The sequence below is a fragment of the Choloepus didactylus genome, chromosome 11, assembly GCF_015220235.1.
Source record: "Choloepus didactylus isolate mChoDid1 chromosome 11, mChoDid1.pri, whole genome shotgun sequence".
Classification (NCBI taxonomy): domain Eukaryota; kingdom Metazoa; phylum Chordata; class Mammalia; order Pilosa; family Megalonychidae; genus Choloepus; species Choloepus didactylus.
In genome coordinates, this window is record NC_051317.1 from 67,351,414 (window position 1) to 67,370,942 (window position 19,529).

Consider the following 19,529-nt stretch of genomic DNA (forward strand, 5'->3'; position numbering starts at 1 on the left):
TATACCAAGATAGAGAGTTACTGCACTGGACTACAGAACAAGGACTTGAAAAGACCTCAAGAGGGTGGAAACTAGAGTTAAATCCGATTAAGTGGTATTTACTAGGGATGAATGTAAAATCTTAGGTTCAGAGAATCAAATACATAAGTCCTAGAAACAGATGACCAGGTTTAATCACATTCCTGGGGTTTAATAGTATGATGAAAGTTCAATATAAATTAATACTGGAGCCTGACTGCCAAAGTATGTAATTAGGTGATGTTAATTAAACTATCCAGTACAGAAATATGGGGATAATAATATCTTTGCACATGGCACAGATATAGTTTGGGACAATGCATTTAAAAAGGAAAATTACAAAATTATAACATATGCAGAGAAAGACAAGCAGAATGAGGAGGAGTCTTGAAGAAATAACATTCGAGGGTTGGTTGAGGGATGTATCGTGCCTTCTCTTCCTGCTGAAGAGAGGTTAATTTTATTCTGCGTAGTCCATCCTAGACCAAAGGGCAGAACCATAGAAATTATAGTCTGAGAGACTACAATTCACTTTAAGACAGACTTTTATTTTACAATCAGTTCTGGCTTTTGATAGAATGAGCTTTTTATTGGGGAAAACAATGCACACTGCCCTTCACTAATATTTTTTTGGCAACTAACAATGTGCCCAAGGTTCTATGCTAGGCAATATGGATAAAACAGTAAAACAGAGACAGATGGCCTCTGCCCTAATGGAGCTTACATTTTAGAATGTATTTATTTATCTTATTTATTTATTAAGTGTTTATTGGGTTCAGACTATGTGTTAGACATTTCCTGTACCCTGGGGATATCATCACAGCTTAGATGATCATGTGTGCCATGTAGAAGAATAGGTTCTAAAAGGGAGAAAATAATCAAGGGTACTAATGCAGTTTGTTGATGTCAGAAAAGGCCACTCCCAGGAAGTGACCTGCAGGATGTACAGATTGCCAGGCAAATCTGGAGAGAAGAGCATGTGCAAGGGCGTGTTCAGGGAACTGAGAGAAGGTCAAAGTCACTGGGGCAAGGTAATCATGGGAGACTGGCATTGAGGTGAGTTTGGTGAGGTAGGCAAGGATCAGCCCAGGCAAATCTTAAAGGCCCCTAAAAGAAATGGTTTTATTCTAAGTGCAATAGGATCAGGTACACTGAATAATTTTAATGAGGGCAGTGGTACAGTAAAATATATTCAAGAAAAAGGAATCCTTAGGATCATGTGTGGAGAGTGCATTACAGAAGGGAAAATTGGAAGTGGAGAAAATAAGGATCTTGTTGCATTCATGTGGATGAGAGATAATGGCATCTTGGAAGAGGATGGAGGCAGTGGAGATGGAGAGGAATGGATGTATTAACAGTGTTTTGCAGAGTAGACTTAAATAATACTTGGTAACAGTAATGAACTGAATTGCATTTATTTAATTTGGGGAGTTATGATGAGGAGGGTTTCAAGAACAACTCTCAGGTGTTGACTCCTGTAACTGTATGGACTCTTCTGCCAGTTTGGATGTATTATGTCCCCCAAAACGCCATGTTCTTTAATGCAATCTTTTGGGAGCAGACATATTAGTGTCGATTAGGTTGGAATCCTTTGATTGAGTGTTTCCATGGAGATGTGACTCAATCAACTGAGTGAAGTGTTTGATTGGATAATTTCCATGGAGATATGAACCCCACCCATTCAGGGTGGGTCTTGATTTAATCACTGGGGACCTATAAGAGCTCAGACAGAAGGAGATCAGGGCTGCAGTTTAGGGAGACTTTTGGAGACGGCTGCTGAAAGCAGACTTTTACTGACACTTTGGAGATGCAAGACCAGTGTTTACTCCAGAGGAGCTAAGAGAGGACAAAATGCCCCAAGAACAACATTTTGAGGAATGCACAGATGCTGAGAGAGGTGCTAGAACACACCCGGGATCAAGAGATGCCAGCCACATGCCTTCCCAGCTAACAGAGGTTTTCTGGGCACTCTTGGCTTCCATTGGTGAAGGTATACTCGTGTTGATGCTTTAATTTGGACATTTTCATGGCCTTCAGACTGTAAATTTGTAGCCAAATAAATCCCCTTTATAAAGCCAATCCATTTTTGGTATTTTGCATAATGGCAGCATTAGCAGACCAAAACAACTCTGATAAAATTTTCTGAGAGAAATCATTGGGGAAACACCATGTTTTGGGGCAGTGGAGATTGATCATGACTATAAGTTCCTTTTGGACATGTGATGTTTAGGATAACTATAGACGTCTAAGTGGTATCAGTTAGGAGTTAGCTATGAGTGATCTGGACTGGAAATATAAATTTGGGAATCATTAGCATGAAGTTACCTAAGGAGACTACAGAATGAGAAGAGAAGATAAAAATTGAGTTTTGAGGAGCTTTCCCTTTTAAAATTTGGGTAGATCAGGATGAACTGGCAAAGGAGTTTGAGCAGAACGGTTCGCAGATGTAGGTGGAAAACCAGGAGAGTGTGGTGTTACAGAAAGGAAGAAAGTTTCAAATCAGAGGACTTGCGGACTTTGCCAAATGTCACTAAAAGTTCAGGTAAGATGAGGGCTAAAAATGTCAACTGTGTTTGGTAACTAGGTGGCCATTAGCCAAGAGTAATGTAAGATGAACTTCTCCTACAATAGATGCCCACCTCCAAGGACTCTGTAGAGTGGTTTCTCAATTAGATGAGTGATTGGACGACAGGACCTCTAACTCGGTCTTTTGTGAATCCTAGAAGAATATGGAAATAGGCTTTTATATAAAATAATAGCCTCTGATTTTAAAGTTTGAAGAAGATAAGTAAAATTGCTCCATGAAGACTTTCACACACATCAACAATATGTTAGATTAGAAGTCATCCATACTGCTACTTTAGAAGTAATGAGAAGAAGCAGAATTGTCGAACATTTCTTAAACTTCGGACAGATTCACAGATTTGTTATAGCTATGTTCCAGACAGTGTTTATCTACTAACCTACAGCAAAATGGGCAGGTAAAACTTATTTATGGGTCCAGCAGGATTTGCTTTAGAAAATCAGTCAAAGCTCCTGGACTCCCTGTCTCAGTTCAGATTAGAGTTTGGATAATGATAACACCACATCAGTCTGGTTCCTTGATCACTCTCTTTTAGGGTTCAAGTTGGAAAGACAAAAACCCAGTGGTCACAGTGTGAACTAAGTATGCCTAATGCAGACTTTTTTAAAAGTTAAAGAGAACTTTCTTTAGTGACGAAATTATTAAGACTAAAGAAATATTAAAGAAAGAACTTTCCACACCGACACAGTTCCTAAATAATGGGGTCAGATTTCTGTGCAAATGTTAGACACAATGAAAATGAAGTTAGAAGGAGTACCAAGTAGGGGGAATTTTTGTATTTATTTGTTTACTTTCCTCGGGGTAGAGGGGGTTATTGCCAAATATTTATTTTCTGTTATATTTGTTTTACGTGGAAACTTGGAATTATTCTTATTGCTCCTGGGCATCCGATTGTTACCTATTTGAAGGATTCACTAAAGGTTAGTCAATCCCTTGTGTGTTCCTTAGGAATAAGTTGATTATATTACTTGGCGTTCAACTGAGCCTTTTGACTCTGCTCTGTCTTCCTTCAGTTTCTTTTTATTTATGTCAGGGACAAAGAGAGAATTTGAAGCTTATATATTTTGCCCTCCTTCTGTCAAAAGAAAACTATGTGGTGCTGACTTTTCAAAATACTTGTTAACAAGGAATTCAGATAGAAGCCTTGTTACCTGAGTTGATTCAAATCAGAGCTTTAAAAATGCAAGTTTTCAGATTATCTGGGGTCTTTTACTTGTGATATTTTATTCCTCCTTTTTTATACTGGATGACCTCACAACCCCCTTCCTATAATTAAGCTGTTCTCTAGAGGTTTGACTGCTCCCTAGCAATTTGAGGGAATTCACTGGAACATGGGCTGCAGATATTTCTCCCACAGAATTATAGTATATATGAGTTTCATATAGAGAAATTGCCTAGAAGTCATTAAAGATCAGATTTTTTGATAAAATTGGTGATGGATATGAGAGAGGAGGTCATTAAGTTAACCACAGGGCAGAAAAGATAAGCATTCTAAAGGATTAAGATAAGCTTCTGCAACTGTGATTGTCAACGGCCTTTCAGATAAACACTTAAATTGAAGGAGAAACAAATTAGCCATTGAATAGGATGATGCAGGGGTCTCATCATTCTCCAACCCCAATGACAAGTCGTTTTTTCTTATATGGTATCCACTTAATCCCATGACTTAGTCTACCATGTTATTTCAACCCATCATTTTATACGTAAGCCATTGCAATAGGGCCGTACTTTGGTCTCTCCTCCTAGGCACTACAATTAAACTAAATTTTCTAAAATATTTCTTTCATAATGACACTCTGTGTTCAAAATCCTCCACTGAATCTCTGAGGTAGGACAGTAAAAAATCCTGTCTTCTTTGGCTAGCATTTAAAAACCGGTCCTCAGACCCAAACAATCCTGTCAAATGTATCTTCCCCCCATTCATTGTCCCATAAACACACTGGGGGTGTTTTCCCCACTTGGAATGCCCTATCCAAGGCCAACACTTCCAAGACACGTGAGCCTTTCGAATTCTGCATCCCTTATCGCTTGTTTCCTTGTATTGCTAAGTATTCTCTACCTTTATGTTCAGATTTCTGCATCTGGATTATTTTCCTCCAGGGCCAGAGAAACTGCTTTATGATTCTTTCCGGCCCAGGTCTCCCCCTCCCCTCCACAGCCCCCACCCTCCATGAGAATGCCTGGCATGAGGACAGCTGGATCTTGGAGGTTCATCTGTATCTAGATTCAAGGTGTTTTTCAACAAGGAAAGAGTAAAGGCTAATTTGAAAGCCTGCTTTTGGAAGTAGGAATGAAGAAAGACAGCTTTTGCCTAATGTTCTAGAAAAGTATAATGTGCAATAAAATGTAAGGCATTTTTTGTCTCTCTCTTTCATTATTTTAAAGCAATCTCTCCACTCTTTTTTGTACTGCATGACATTCCTTCTAGAATCTTTCTCCTTCAGTCTTCTCATCATTCCTAATAGTATGACCTTAGTGTCCTAAGACATCTTTCTCTTCCAAATCATCTGAACAAAATTCTCAGTTTTATTATCTAGCATTTTCTTTCTCTTCAGTTATAACACTTAATTTCCTTTTTATTTAGTTATTTAACTTCATTTTTATTCATTCACGTCTCTTGCTGGATTAAAAGAAAATCCTGCCCACTTTCTTTCCTTTTCCCCCAGACAATTAAGTGCTAAAGGCAAGAAATTTCTGTAAAGAACACATCTTACATTCAGTTTGCCACAGGGATATAACCTCTTTTGATTTCTTGTGTCTCTTGGACAGTCATGTTGTAACTGTGTCCGTACTTGATATTGTCTGAATGTTTATTTGGGAATTGAAGATAAGGTTTCATAATAAATGAAAGTATACAGGTCTGCAGTCAAACATTCTATATTACAGACTACCTTGATTTTTGTTTTTAATGGCTTTGAGGTTTGTGACAATTAATGAGATTTTCATTTGTTTGTTTTTGCCTTCACCGTCCTACTTTTAAATCTGTGTTGGATATTCGTATCTAAGGGAAAACCGTTGCTGCAGCTTATTTACATGGTATGCAGTAAACAGTATTGTCAGATGCAAATAGAGCTGGGGAGATGCTGTCATTTCAAAAATAAATGGATGCCTTTCCTAGTCATGTGATCACATCAACTCCTCCTCAGCTGAAGTGTTAGTTTCCTTCCTTCTGATTAAAATAAGTCTTTGTCTTTGTTTTAACAATCCTTGTCCTAATCTCTTGGACACTATTTACTCAGCATTATAATAGGGAGGGATAAATACAAAACAGTCGTCTACATGTGAACTCTCTTCTTCGTCCTGGGAGAGGAGGAGGGGAAATGGGGTGCATAAAATTTAGGTGAATATTTTTCAAGCCTGTGCTTAGTTGGCTTGGCTGATATGTCTTTCTTCCTCTTGGCAGAAATCTCTCCCTGACTGGAACCAGAGAAGCCAAAACCCTTCTACCCTAAAAGTTTCCCAGACTGCAACTGAAAAAAATTAATTGATGTGAAAGCAATTACTGTTTGTTTTTCAAGACATGGTTTGAAGCTGTGCATTGCACCCTACCCCCATTTCATCCCCTTTGAGTGTTCACTCTTAAACTTTGAATGTTATTAGAGCAGCTGGCAGGGACTTTGGCTTTCTTTAGCTTAGTAGACTTGAAAAATGAGATGCTTCAAGATCTTCAAACGTTTTATATTCCATATTTTACCTTGTCTCAGGTTACTGTATTTTCAAGAATTGAGTAAAATGGTAACCAAAAAATAGGTTATATTTATTAAGCATTTAATGTATGCAAAGCACCAATCCAGCTGCTTTAAATAAATTACCTTTATTATATAAATCACAACAATTGCATGATATAAGTCCTATTATTATAATACCTATTTTCAGAGGAAAGCTATTATTCATATTCAGATGAAGGCACAAAGCTATTAAGTAATTTGCCCAAAGTCACCCAGATCCATAGGAGGTGGGGGAGACATGATTAAAATTGGATTCCATTTCCCATAACTTAAATGACTATTTCATGAAAAATTCATAGTGATAGACAAGATAGGCTTATTTCTATTTGGTGGCAAGGATTGCTTGGCTAGATAGAGGATGGGACTGACCTTCCAAACAGTACAATTTCTGGGGTCCCAAAAATGCCTAGTGAGGTCAGGGAGCAGGATAACCATGAATGCTAAAATTCATGCCCCAACTTTATGCAAAACATCAGAGCTATAGTTCAGATACAATGCAAATACACCAGAGAGGCATAATTCTTTTACTTTAGTGAGAATATAGTATCTGAAAGAGAGTTTAGTAGCTAGACATTAGAGTCACTAAGTTTGTTTGAGAAGAGGAGTTTTGGAGAGGAAAAAACATAGTGTTAAGCTCATGTGAAAGGATTATATTGATTTAAATGTCCATGGATCAAGGGAACTGGATTATCATTATCTAGGTGAAATCATTCTTGAAGCATAAAAACAATCTTATTGCTTTCTTGTAATATTTGCTACTTCTTCACGGGTTTGAAAATGTAAAATTTGGGGATTCACAACCTATATGAATTATGTATTTCTTTTTAGGCATTGTATGCATTATGACAACTGCAGTAAGTGGGTGGTGGTGTCTATTAATGGAGCATATGTCCAAGGTCAGGTCACTCTTCTGTGTGAATAATGGAGAGGAACAGGAATAGATAACAAGAACAACCTGCTTAGGCTCTTTACATAAAAAAGTTGTTTCTTATAGTAATCTAAATTCTGGGCAAAACAGAAAATAAGACTTTATTTCACAACTTAAAGAATGAGAAGTTTTGGGCAATATTTAAAATCAGTATTTTAAAGCTCACAAATGTCTTCTTTTAATTGTCATAATCATTGCTGAAAATAATTACGATATTTTTCCCAAACCAAGTCATCCTACTCCCTTCTCGAGAATGGGAACCTCCACTTGATGCTTAGTCCCTGAGAGGGTGCTGGGTTCAAGGGTTCTTCAATATTGTGTGTGTGTGTTGAGAAATAGAGAGCGAACACATTGACAGAGTGCTTCCAATGTCCTTTACATCACTTATGTAAACATGTTATATAATCTGCTACAGTTGAGGCAGAGAAAGATTAAATAATTGGCCCCAGAGCACCCAGCTACAAGGGGATTTGATTTGGGGCAGTTTTGTTCCAGAGCCCGGGTTTTTAACCACTATCAATCTGCTTTGTTAACTCTGCTAACTAGTTCTGGAGCAATCTTCCGATGATCTTAGCAGACGAGTATTGAAAACAACCTCCCAGCACTCCAAAGAACAAAATAAACAAAAATAAAATGCAATCATTGTGTAATATAATCATATTGTACATTCCAGATAGTAGGTCAGGTGACTTTGTAAGTCAGGTGATTTACATCTTCCAGCTCACTTCCTGGTCTTTATCAGACTGAATCATGGCTGGATCAGTTTTACAACCTGTTCTTAAAGGGAGCGTACATTGCAAGCATATTTGAGCAGAGGAATTCTTAAGCAAAGGGTGATTGCTTCGTTTGGTTGCAAGGAATGAGGAGAATTAAATGTTTTGAGAGCCTGTAAAAGAATCAGCATGCTACTGCATGCTTGCACGTATCTTACTTCACTTACTCTTTCCAAGAACCTGTGACATAACTATTATCTCCATTTAGCTGATGAGAAAACTGAAACTCAGGAAGACTCATTAACTTCCCTAAGAACACAAAATCCCCAGTTTCTTGGCATTTAGAACCCACACCTGTCATTTTAGAGTACCAAAATATTGCCCTGTTGAACACAGAATACGGTTTCCAGTTTTAAGGTCAGATTGGAATTAAGCCATTCTCACTCTTGTGTTCAAAGAGTCACAGATGTAGACCATGGCTTTGGGAAAGAACCTTCTGAGAAACTCTTTAAGGAAATGGGTGAAGCAGACAACTGAGGACTCAGATTTCTAGATTGCTGTCTTTCTGGTGGTGCATTCTCTGAGGATATGATTTTCTGGAACAATTGACTGAAAAATAATTTAATGAGTTCAATTTGGGACAAGCTTGAAGTGATAGTGGCAACTGCCTTCTAGAAGGCAAGTGGGATCAGAGCTCAGGAATGAAGTCTGGGCTAAACTGAGGAGCAGTCAGTGGAGTAGGAAGTGGTCAGACGGAGATGGAATCTGTAAGACAATGAAATTTCCCTGGTGGAATATGTGGAAAAAGCCAGAGGCCAAAGATAGGATTCTGTCAATTGTCATTATTTAAGGTCTGGGAAATGAGAAGGAAGAGCTGGTGAAAGAGACCGCGAAGGAACAATCAGTGAAGTAGGAGACACTTAGCCATGGCAGAAGTGATTTTCAGGTAGAAGGGAGCTGCCAAGGATGTGCAATAATAAAGAGAATTTAAGTAGAACGAAAGCTAAAAAAGGACCACATGAAAAAATTTATAGGGAGGAAGTCATTTAGGATATGTTTAAAATAAAAATAAGTATGTTTTATGAATAAAGTTTCTAGAGAATGTTCTCAAATCACAGAAAAAGCTAATTTTTCACTGTAGACCAACCCTAACTATTATAAACAACAGAAATTATATGGAAAAGAGAAATTTTGCTAGCAGGGAACTAGGCAAATGCCACATATCATTTGAGGCAGAGCCAAGTTACCTGGTCAGTTCAGGGAACGGTGGGGAAGCCAGTGGGCCTGGGGCAGAGTGAACAAGGAGGAGAGGTGAAGGAGATGGAATCATGGGGATAACTATGAGAGAGTGGAGGTTCTAGGAGATCACTCTACAGACTTGAATTTCCCTCTGAGTGAAATAGAAAACTCAGGGAGATTTTGAGCAGAGGGATGATATGATGACGTATTTTAACAGGATCACTTTGGCTGCTGTGTTGAGAACACACTATAGGGAGGTGGGGATCAAAGCTGGGAGAACAGTTAAGAGGCTACAGGTATCCAGGAGAAAGATGACAGTGGCTTGGTCCAGGGTGGTGGAGATAAAGGTGGAGAAAATAAATCATGTAACACTCATATTTGAAGGCAAAACATACAGAGAGAACACTTAAAGACTTTAAGTATATCTCCTAAACATATACATATTTTTGCACATTTTCTCTACTATCTAGGATAATTTGGGCCTAGAATTATGTCTTGGTCATCTTCGTATTACAACAGTGAACAGTTTAGTACTGACAATGGAATGAAAATATTTGAGAGACTGAATTTAGCTTATGGTGTTCCAAAAGACAGAATGAGGATTAGTGGGCAAAATTAAGATAAAAGACAAATTTTGGCTTAATCCAAGGAAAGTCTTTATAACATTTAGAGATCTCAGAAATAAGGTAGACGATTACTTAAAGGAACGAGTTCCAGGTAACTAAAGATGTTTGAGCCATTTTTTTCCTCCCGTCTATCATTTAAGCTCAGAGTGCTATATCAAATGTATGACATACAGTATTTCATTTAGTCTTCATGCTAGTTCTCCAAAGAAGGCATTATAATTATCTCCATTTGACTAGAAGTAGTTACGCCTAAGTGCTCAGCTTGTAAGAGATAGTGCTTGGATTAGAACACACATCTGTGTGATGCCAAAGTCTGGATATTTAAGTCTTACTGTATAGGAGGGATTCCTACACTGGGCAGGATGCTGGAATAAATGAATCTCTGAGGTCACACAGGCATATAAAATTCTAGGAAAATGCAATGTATGTTCCATAGTACCATAGGCTTCTATTATAGTTTAGCTGCCTGCCTTTCAAAAGAGAACCAAGAGCTGGAACTTCAAGAAAGAGAGGAATCAGTTCATAGTGAGCTGCTCAAAATAATCTTCCACTTTGTCTTTTGACATTTATTGTTAGACCCATGTTATTCTTGATTTCGAATGAGAACAGGATCAAGATCTTTGATAACCATGTTTTAATGGGATAAATAACCAGTGGGCCTTGCAGAGCTTTGAAGCCCTCTGAAAGTTTTTAGAGGATACTTCAGCTCTTTGGACATTGGGGATGATTCAAAGACAATTCTCGGCATGTGCCTGAAGTAGACTCTCAATTAATCTTATCTCCTTTTTCCTTCATTCCCCTTGAGTCCATACATATTCTTAGACGGTTTTTTGAATACAAGTAACAAATAAAAGAATAGTTTTTATTTGAGTATGTGTCATTTATGAATATAGGGAACAATACTGTGTATTTATATGGAGAGCCATGGATCTAATTCTTCACAAATGGAGAGTGCCATATATTTGAAACCCTTTTATTCATGTTCAGAAAATATTCATAGAATGGGACCAGGATGTGGAAGCAGGAAATCTCCTATATGAACTTTCGCATCATTTTTCAAAATGTTTGCTCTTTCCACACATAATCAGATTTGATGTTTAGAGGCTTGGAATGCTGAGAGAGGCATTACCATCCCATCCTATTCTGTTTCTGCTGGTTATTTTGACAGTCCATTCAGTATAATTGAAGAAAGCTTTATTCAAGTGAACATCAGCTTCACTTTCCACTGAACCGTGACCTTGGCACACCAATCTCTTAGCTTCCTTTGAGGAGCCATGTGACTGCCTGCCTTGTCAGCAAGATACTTTTCCTGAATCTAAGTTATTTCCTTTCCGACACCCCCAACCCTTTCAGAAATGGCCCTTTTCATGCACAGTATATGCTTTCTAAAAAAAGTGGATGTCTCTTCCTTTTTGCTTGTTTGCTTAAAAATTGTTTATCCTAAAGAAAAATGTAAGGATATAAGCACATTTCATGATTTGTGAAAAAAATCAGCATTGCAGAGACTCAGATGCAAGGGAGAGCTAAAAATTCTTTAGAAAGCATATAATAAAACATCCGTTTCAGGTGTCTAAACATAAGGAAAATATGGCCTAGTTAAAGCCAGCATCACCCAAGTATTTCCTGATTTTTTTTCTTATGACTTCTTTTCAGTTTTTATTCTTCTGAACTTTTCTCTAACATTTAACACTGCAATTATTTCCACCTTGCTTGACATTCTCTCTTGCCTTGAATTTTTTTCTTTCATAATTGTTATTTTATTGGTTGTTTTGAAGATCAGCACACAGATATTATGAACAATGTATACACAATTCTTAATGCACGTACTGAAAATCTAAAAAATCATGTAGTTTTAATTATTTCCTAAACTTATTCCAGGGACTTTCCAGCTTAGAATTTGGAGGCAAAGTTTTTTTAAGAGGGTATCAATTACTAATATCCTGAAATGCTGATAAGGTTTTACATGGTAGGTCCCACTAATTCACAATTTAATATCTTATACACCACATCCTCAAATTTCCAATCTTTCACTGGGGATTGGAAAACTGGACTGCCACATCCAAAGTTGTTAGACTGCACACAATTCCGACAGGGACAGCCAAGATCAGGGGGTGTTTTTCTTTAAGAAACAATTCTACTAAAAAGCAACATGGGAATAAAAGTAATTTAAAATGTTTAAGACATATTAAATGCTTGAGTATGACTCCAAATTGCCATTTAGCATGTGTTAGAGGATATAAAAACCGCCCCCTCAACCTATGGAATGTTAGGTTGACATCCAAGACAATTAAAATCTCCCATTATTCAAAATCTCATTATTTTCTGGTTGTACCAAAAAATAAACAGCCAGCAAATGATTTCACCTCATCAAAGCATTTATACTTAAACAATGGGATAAGGTAGGATTCCAATCTCCTTAAAAATGTTTCTTCTAGAGCTACTAAAAAGTTTGCATTTACAAAATAGTTGATAAAAACATTCCTTTGGAGTCTACAAAAGGGGAAATCAGGGACCACTGGTAAGACATGATATATGATATTAATCAGACTTGGCTCCTTTCTCTCCTGTCTCAGCAGAGGCTGGACTCTCCTTATTTTTAATTTCTCCATTTTCTGCAGGTAAATCTTTAGTTTCTTGGTTAGCCACTTTGGTCTGTTTTCTCTTTGCTCCCCTTTTCCTTTTTGGTGCAATTTTTTTTTTTTTTTGTCTGAAGATTTATCCTTTCCTGCTGTCTTTTTTTTTTGGCTTTGTTTCTGCTTTCTCAGGAGAAGTAGGTTGAGCTGACAATCCCGCCAATCCCCTCTTGGGCTCTTCCTTCACTGCAGATTCCATCGAGCTGACCTTTCCCTGGGGCATCTTGGCGACCAGGAGGGTACGTGTGGGGTGCTGCAAGCAGTGCGTAAAGAACCTTTGGGAAGCTAGGCTGCTGACCCCTGTCCCTCCTCCAGTTGCCTGAGGTGCTCAGACCCACGGTGGGGGCAGTGGGAGAGCTGAATGGAACTTTTGCCTTGGCTTTAGAGACATGGGTCTATCTTGATTTCTTCTCTTGTTTCTTTCTCTTCAGGCTTCTTGAATAGCTCCTATTTTTCCTCTTTCAATCCTTTAAATGCTCTATCCTCTGGTTCACTGCCCTCCTTTTACATATTCTAACTGCATTCTCATCTCCCCTCATATAGCTTCAAGCGTCCTCTATTCACTGGTTATTCCACATTTAACCTAGACTTCTTAACTGCATTCTTGGCCCAAATGCCTGGACAGCTCCTTCTAGATGTTTCACAGTCACCTCAAATGTAACATGTCCCAACTCAACCAGTTATCTGCTTCTCAGCCACCCCTTCCTATATCCCCTGTCTCAGCAAGAGTATCTTCATATCCACAGATACTCAACCTTGAAATCACTGAGTCATTCTCAATTTAATTCTACTATTAAAGATTTCTCGTATCTGTTTTTGTCTCCCTTCCTCATTGTTATAAACACAGTCCACCCACTCACCAGCTTTGCTCCAGATTATCACAACTGTCTCCAAACTCCCTAGTGTCTTTTCTATTCCAAATTGATGCCAGAGAGTTATTATTAAGATGACACTCCTTATATCATTTTTTACTTTAAAAGTTTTGTTAATTCCCCATTTCATATACAGAAAATGTCCAAACTCCTTACCACTTACTATACAGCCATTTACAGTTTAGACTCAACTGATTTTGCAAGGCGCATCTTCCACCACATGCTCACCACCTTTCCCCTCAAATGCATGCACAATAAACTTGCCATAATCATTGAAATCTTTCTGTCCTGCACATGCTATTATTATCTCTAGTTGGAATGCTTTGCCTCTTTTTCTTTTCCCAGACTAATGATTGTCAATTCATTTTTCAAAGACCATCTCAAATACCATCTCATTGTTAAAGTCTACCCTACTCTTACTGTCCTTAGCCCTCTAACTTTGTAGTAGCATTGGAATTATTTCACAATGTAAAAGCAGGGGATAGTTCTTCTTTGCATTACCAGCATCTGTTATCATATCTAGCTTGTGGTAGAGACTTGGTTTTTATTTTTTTAAAGGAATTGAGTGTCGGAAATAAAGCGGTACCTGTAAGGGAATAAACGCTCACTCGGTTCTGGAGGAGAAAAGAATTTATTTACGATCTTGCAAGATAGGGCGTCCAGCCAAACACATGGAAGGCTGGCACACCAGAGGAAGAGAATCTCCTACTCCTAATTCGCAAGTCCCTCCCCTGTTTCCCCATTGACTGGGTACTACAGAGGTTACAGCCTATCCGAGAACACTAACTAATTCATCTTTTGAGATTTTAATTTGTACAGCCAATCCCAGAGAGCCAACTAGCTCATTATTGAGATTTTGTACTGATCAGCCAATCCCAGAGAACCAACTAGCTCACTATTGAGATTTTGAATTGATCAGCCTATCCCCCCAATTTTTTTTTTTTTTTTTGCTGTGAGTTCCCGCCTCTGATTTTACCTCATATCTCTTTACATTCCAGTAACTATGGTTACTTTTCCATATAAGGAGCAAGCAGATTCTCTCTTCTCTTTGTCTGGGGCTTGTTTAAACTGGTTTTGCCTCCATTTCCCTTATTCCATGCTGTCTCTATGTGATAACTAAATTTATTCCTTTCTTACATTGAGTTAATAGGTGGTGATGAGAAATCTTAAGAATAGCCCAACTGATTTCAAATACTGATCCCAAATGTTTATATGTTTACTGAATATTTTCTTTCTTCCAAATAACTTCAATTACTTTCATCATGTAACAAGCTATTGAGTGGGACTCCTGGGATTGACACCTGGGTCTTAAGGCTGAGGGCTGAGAACTTGATATCTGAACTGACATCCAATGGAGCTAGCTCAACAAGAGTTCTTAAGAGGTGAAAAATGTGACCACTTACCACCAGCCACCATCCTCTAGATAATAAGATCAGGAAGAAGAGAGGGGAAAAATCCCAAGGTCATTAGAGTGTATTGTGTGTGAGATGAGAGGAGATTCTCTCCTCTTCCTATTCGGAAGTAAGATAAGGGTGCTTGGCCTGTCTCCCTAAAACCTACTGAGGGGATTCTAAGATCATTTGCAAAGATTGTGGTATAAAGTTCCATAGTTGGGCATTTGCTTAAGAAAAGAACTTGCTGATTTACTTATATGTCATTAGGAGCAAGGAAGACCAGTCTTGAAAAGAGAAGTGTTGCAGGGACAACCTGAACTCACCCAATATAATGGCCATGATAGGTGATTCCCATGGTTCATGTGCATGCTACTTAGAATGTAGTTTGGTGTGTTTCAATCCCCATTCCAAGATGGTTTTCCCAGGGCACTCCAGCTGCAAGAGGCTATGAGTATATGGTCAATAATGGGGGCTGAAGGGCTTGAGGAGATTGAGCCTAGATTTTCCAACTCATTGGGGTCCAAAGAACTCATACCTCTAATCTCCAGAGAGACTCAGAATTTGGAGGCCTGCCTCACAGATGGCAAAACAGTCAGGCCATCTTGGCCAGAGAAGCAGCAGCCACCACGAGAGAGGTTATGGCAATGGGCTGTAACTATAAGACTCTTTCTTTCCTAGTTCCACCTCTCAGCTCCATGTCTGGAAGTTAGTCTTGGAAGGGGAATGTGGGGCGGCAGTGTCCCTGAGATGGGCCTCCATTCGGGCAGAACCCCTGTTCATGCTTCCACTGGGTAAAGTCAAAGAAGGGAGAAGGGAAGAATAAACTCATGTTCAATGTTTCAAAGTGGACTGAGGTTTAATATCTGGAAACAAGTGGAAAATTATGAAGCTGCCTCAGAAGCCATTAAGAAACCTCCTACCCAGAGAAGAAGAAGAAGTAAGACTCTGTATAATACAATTGGGAAGAGTGATTTAGAAATATAAAAAGCTTATTTCTTAATGAGTTAATACTTCTCAAAACTAGGAACACATATAAACGCCTGTAAATGCATAGAATCAGTGCAAAGCAAACACATATTTCAACCCAAACCACTATCAAAGCAAATTTTCCACTATTGATTTATTGCTGAATCCAACATAACATCATTCACTATATCCCTCATGGACAATCTGGCAATCTGAGCATCAGAATCAAAGCCTCCTGTGGAGGATGCACAGGAAGTCACAGTCTTGTTCTGACCCAAGATGGTTCACAGTGTAAAGAGGAAGAGAATGCCTATGTCAGCTTCTGCTCAAATTGCAGAATATTCTAGATCTTTCTGGAGTCACTGAGATTGCAGCTGATCAGTTTATCAGAAGGTATACAGCTGTAAGCCAGAAGTGTTTGAAAATAGCTGATATGTTTGTTCAGCTGTCATGGGCAGAAATGCAACGTATTTCATTACGCTATAGGATATTAACAGTCATTTTTCCAAAAATTCTTCTGAGGGAAGACAAGGCCATCTTTGAACCACTTCTGTCTAATTCTCTGTTCTTCCAATTCTCCCACCTTGACTGCTGGAGTTGGTGGGAAGATCTGACATTGCTGAGCCTGCTTGTTAACTTGTTCCTGCCAGCCCTCCATTAGATTTTAGTCTATTTTCTGGAAAATGTCTTGCTTTTTCATATCCTTTACCCATGATCTCTCTGAGAATCTGAAGCACTCCACTATAATGGAACTCCTTGGACCATATAATATTTGCCCTTTAGAGTCTGTATCTCCCATATACCTGATCAGAGAGATCACTGATTTTTAACTTCCTGTTTGAAAGCTGCCTCTTCTCTTCTTCATTTCCCTATGTTCCAGCCAATTTCCCATTACCTCCCTCTCTTCCTGGGCTCAGTTCCTCTGAACTTCAGCACTCCCTTTGCCAATCCTCCTTGGAGGTCTACATTTACTACTTCTGAGAGCATCCCTGACAATAACATGTAAGCAACGGGCACGGAAATATATACCAGAGACTCCAACAATTGTCAAATTTTAGCTCCAGAAGGCCCTACATTTAAGAGTTCTGTTGATAATGGAAGGAACTGAGTAATCAGAGGTAGGTGATTATCAGAATTGCCTAAAATATTAATTGGAGTGACATTGTGTGGTCATAAGGTAGGACTTCAAAACAACCAAACACAAAGGAGAGCAAAGACCGGTTATAATGGTAAACAGTGTTTTTTGGCTTCCCCAGCTCCCTCCCCCTCAATTTTTAAGCAGGTCCAAGCAATTTGAAAACCAAAATGAACTGAATGGATAAGCTATTTTGGCAGTGTCGATATACCTTATATAGTAAAAGTAGGTCAGTTTTGGGGAGGGTGTTATAATGGCTCTTTTTCATACCCTGTAAGTTTCATTTTAAATATCCATTTACATCAGAGACTTTGTGATTGCAATATATAGAATTAGATATGCTTCATTACATAGTGATGGAAATAATCATCAAATACTGTTTGGCTTTGCAGGCTGCTAGTAACTTATACAAATATCAAAGACTTTTTTTCTTTCAATTTAAAATATAACATGAAGGCTTTGCATTAAAATGAGAGGTATAACAGTTGCTCAAGTCTGTAAATATTTCATTGTTTAGGAACTTCCTGGTTCTGAAAATGAAATGTGGAGAATGTTGACTGAATTTCAGAAATCACCTTGGTATGGCAAAATAAAAGCCGGTTACTTTGTCATAACAGCGCCCCCTGCTGCTTCCAAAGTGAAAACTTCACAATTGTTATTCGTTTTCCTTTAAACTTTTCAGGGACTCTGGAAACGTGGCTGGAAAACATTATCCTCAACTGAACCATAGCCAGGAAAGTCTCAGGAGGGAATTCTTTCTTGACATAAAATTAAACCTGGCTTCAGCATATCTTGGGGGTGGGGGAGGCAAACTTACTGTTGATGTTCCTTGGCTTAGCTTTCTTTCTGTCCTTAAAGCAACATTATTTTAAAAAATCTGTAACAAACCTGTCATTTGCCAATTCAGCCCAAGTTTCCCAGGCTCTCCTCAGCTCAGATTTCTCCCTTTCCCTGTTCTGTCCCCTGACTCCACTCAAACTACATAAACTTTTACAAATGTTATTCTTGAACTGACACCTTCTAACTTACCTGCAGTAGGAGCAAATGGTGTCTCTCTCTTGCTTGTGTAAGGGAACTTGGTGCAGGAAACCCCACAAAGTTCCAGGCATTGTGGAATTGATGTGATGGAGCCTCCAAGCTACAGAGCACCCAGCTCTCCAGGTGACCATGCCTTTTAGCCTTGGTTGACGGCTATTGCACTACTTCAGAAGTGACCCAGGAACACTTGACCCCAGGCAGTATATTGTCAGGTCCAACTGGATATACTACTGACACAGAGCAGAAAATCTGGAAGGGAGGGGTCGGAGGAGATCTTTGCTTCTCTGTGCCTCGGGTAGAGAGTGCAATGAAGATTATTATGTGATTTGGTGCTACTAGTAAAAGGGGCATTTGTTGCTAGAATCATTTAAAAAAAGAAAGAAAGAAAGAAAAAAAAAAAAAAAGAATTGCCTACCCCAGGGCACTGAAGCTCTGGTGTAGAAAAGAATTCATATATCTTAAGGTGAGCCTAGACATACTTGCCAAACCAGTGCTGGTTTTGGGTCACTCCTTTCTTAGCATGGCCTTTCTTTCTATTTCATTGCAAACAACTACTTAGAAGCAGAGTTTTGTCTATGGGTGTGAGAGGAATAGAGCATGCAAACTGATGCCCTGCAGAACTTTGTAGCATGCACAGATGATCATCAGAGGTCCTTGGATGGCCGGGTATTATTCTCTGGCTCCTGATCTACTACCTCCATTAAAATGTATTAGTAAGATTACACAATGCCATGTTTGGAATCACATAGTGGTCTCCACATACCTTGTGGAGACCAAGAAACAGGCTGTAACACACTCCACACACTCCACATACCTGCTGCAGAGTGATAGAGCTGGAACACCAATGTACAGGAGCACATGCCTGTTTCATCTGGTTTGAGATCTGCCCCTTAGTAAGGCTCGAGGACACAGAAAATTTTCCACTGTAATTACTTTAGTCAGACCCTTCATCATCTCCTTCTGAACCAATGCATTATTCTTCTTCTTTCCACATCACTATTCCAGATTCATCTTCATACCAAAAGACAACCCTGATCATGCTAAACAATCTTTAATGTTTAACTTTGGCCAACTGAATAATTTCTTACGTGGGGTAAATTGATTTCTTGCTATCAACTATTTAGTCCTCCTTTCTGCAGGAGGATTGAACACCCCCATCCAATGCAATGTGAATTTTAGTGCCTTCTTTTTTGGAGGGGTATATTTATTTACTCCACTGAAGTCAGACTTGGCCATGTCATTTGCATTGGCTAAGGGAATATGAGCAGATGTGACATATGCCTTTTCTCCAGTAGAAGTCCAAAGAGCCATTGCATGTTTCTGTCAATCCTTTTCCTTGGGAAACTATGTTTCCCAATAGCAGTTGCTGTTTCAGCCTGCATCCAGGAATAAGATGAGAAGACACTGAAACAGGGCCACAGTAGCTGATCCCCAGCCACAAATATGTAACACAGATGAGAAATATCTGTTGTAAGTCACTGAGATTTTGGGTTTGCTTTTTACCAAACAGAGTTGACTAATATGATTGCCCTTACACCTACTTTTCTAGATTTATATGCCACTATAAGTGCACGTGTACCCTTACAATTCACCAAACTAGAAGCTTCTTCATTCCCCAGCCTGTTTCTGCTTATATTATTCTCCTACTTTAAATT